Source organism: Octopus sinensis, linkage group LG4 (assembly GCF_006345805.1).
Source record: "Octopus sinensis linkage group LG4, ASM634580v1, whole genome shotgun sequence".
NCBI classification, from domain to species: domain Eukaryota; kingdom Metazoa; phylum Mollusca; class Cephalopoda; order Octopoda; family Octopodidae; genus Octopus; species Octopus sinensis.
The window spans coordinates 29,216,970-29,219,469 of record NC_043000.1 but is presented as its reverse complement, the minus strand read 5'-3'; the positions used below and the strand labels follow the sequence as shown (position 1 = coordinate 29,219,469).

Genomic DNA, 2,500 nt, shown 5'->3' with positions numbered 1-2,500 from the left:
GACAACCATCTCTTTGTAAGAGCCAGTGTGTGTGTGTATGAATTCTCCTAAAATGTATGGATTAACGCTGTAGTTTAATATTAAATTGTTTTTTCTATAGAGCTCGACACAACAACAAACCTTAATGTGGTGATATACCATTTAAAGTGTTTTGATCTGAGAGCGCACGCTGACGTTAAAGCGATTGCAGCGTGAATGACACAAGTTAAACCATTCCGAAACACACAAAGACCGTTCTAATATGGTGTCAAAAGCGTCGTCGCTCGAAGCTGATACTTGTTCAACGACAAAATATTCTGCTGCAGAATTTTTATCAGTCAACAGATCACACTTTTGTGCGACGAAACTTGTGACACCATATTACATATAAATATTTAAGTGAAGTTCACGGACTTCGTGTCTTTCTGAATGGCTAACTTAATGTCTCACACGCTGCAATCGATATACATACATACACACATACATACATACATACATACATACATACATACATACATACATACATACATACATACATACATACATACATAGCAGGTTTATCATTGTAACTATTAGGGCCCTGGGATATGTAACACACTGCCTAAATACCAATCTTAAGAAATTAGGCTTTTCAAAACCAGACAGGACAAAGCTAATTCGAAGATTACAGATCCAGTTCAACATAGGAAATGTAAAAATATATATAACTTATCAGAAGTTTATCATTTAAATATATAGGAGTATGTCTAAATATGTAACTATATGCATGAGAATACATACATACATACATACATACATACATACATACATACATACATACATACATACATACAAATAAAAGCACCTTGTTGCTGACGTTGAAATTCCAATGAAGGAGCCTTGAATCTAGGTTAGAAATTGGCTTTTTCTGTATTGGCAAGAAATTTCTGTAAATGGTAGCGGTAGTCCTCTCATTAAAGCTGGGTATCTTCGAGAAACAGGTCTTAGAGAGATCCTTCTTGCCTTTATTTGGCTTGTGTTCTTGGATGGAGTTAACAACGGACGTCGGGTATCCGTTGGTCTAAGTACCTTTAGGAACTGAACAATTTGCGTCCCGGCATGTGTTACTCTCTTGAATATACAGGCGATCTCGCTATGTACATAGCTCCCTGATGTTGAGGGCCGACTTGTAATGGTCGAAGAGATCCCGGCAGGATGATTTTCGGTAGAACACCGTGTCAATTTTTCCCTTTGTCTGTGATGTTTAACTAAAAGTCAAGCAAGAAGAGAGAACCATCGCTGCTTGGATGTTCAATGGTGAAGCTAATATGTTGGTCTATATTATTGGATGTCTCTAGTATTGTGAAGGCGTCCTCATGGAAAGGTGTGTGCATGAGAATGTCGTCCATATACGTAGTGATAAAAGTGCACGAGTGGCAAGAACTGAGTGTCCTACGCTCAAGGCAGTCTAAGTAATAAGCAAGTAGGCCTAAACATTTATTATACGTGTTGCCAAGGAAATCGAAGTGTGTGTTGGCAACTATGACTGACACTGGCTCCTCTGAATACATCACTGCGACGACGACCAGCATCATAACATACGCCACCAACACCATCTTAAACGGTCGGAGAGTTGCTGCTGCTGCTAAACCAAGCGCCGAGCAGCTTAAAATGGAATAACGAAATCTATGTAAATACTCATTTCGTGGACTGCTTCCTTCTGAAGATAGGCTTTCCCGCCTGAAATATAAAGTTTTTTTTTTTAAACTTTCTGCATTGTTAGAAGCTTTTTTTTTTATTCCCTTTTCTCTTTCTACTTCTGTAATACAATGCTTCAAGCGAACTACAACACTTTTATATGAACATATATTATACACAAACATATATTATACACAAAGGCGGCGAGCTGGCAGAAACGTTAGCACGCCGGGCGAAATACGTAGCCGTATTTCGTCTGTCGTTACGTTCCGAGTTCAAATTCCGCCGAGGTCCACTTTGCCTTTCATCCTTTCGGGGTCGATAAATTAAGTACCAGTTACGCACTGGGATCGATGTAATCGACTTAATCCGTTTGTCTGTCCTTGTTTGTCCTCTCTATGTTTAGACCCTTGTGGGCAATAAAGAAATATATCTTATACACAAACACACATATACATACACACACACACATAAACTATGTATATATATTTATGTAAATAATATATATGCATACATACATACATATATATGTATATATTTGTATAAATGTATATCTATATATATGTATATAGGTATATACATATCTATATACATATATATGTATATAGGTATATACATATCTATATACTATATATGTATGTACATATATGTATGTATATATGCATATATATATATGTATGTGTATATATATATATCGCATCATCAACTCCTTCACCTGCACCTCCAGCAATATTATCTATTGCGTCTCTTGCTCTCTCTGCCATTCCTTGTACATCGGACAAACGGGACGCCGCTTGGCTGACCGGTTCGCGGAACACCTTCGTGACATCCACCTTGCGAACGA

At 37.5% G+C, this 2,500-nt stretch overlaps 2 long non-coding RNA genes across 2 annotated transcripts in view; one reads left to right on the top strand and one right to left on the bottom strand.

Annotated features, from left to right (window-relative positions):
• The window catches only part of LOC118762911, a 23,259-nt gene that overhangs the window by 7,806 nt on the left and 12,953 nt on the right, over positions 1-2,500 (top strand). The window contains exon 2 of the long non-coding RNA XR_004998663.1: positions 1,422-1,424. This is a non-coding gene — a long non-coding RNA (uncharacterized LOC118762911). The remainder of the gene's footprint in view (positions 1-1,421; positions 1,425-2,500) is intronic.
• LOC118762913 overlaps positions 1-2,500 on the bottom strand; it is a 17,684-nt gene that overhangs the window by 7,818 nt on the left and 7,366 nt on the right. The window contains exon 2 of the long non-coding RNA XR_004998665.1: positions 1,727-1,729. This is a non-coding gene — a long non-coding RNA (uncharacterized LOC118762913). The remainder of the gene's footprint in view (positions 1-1,726; positions 1,730-2,500) is intronic.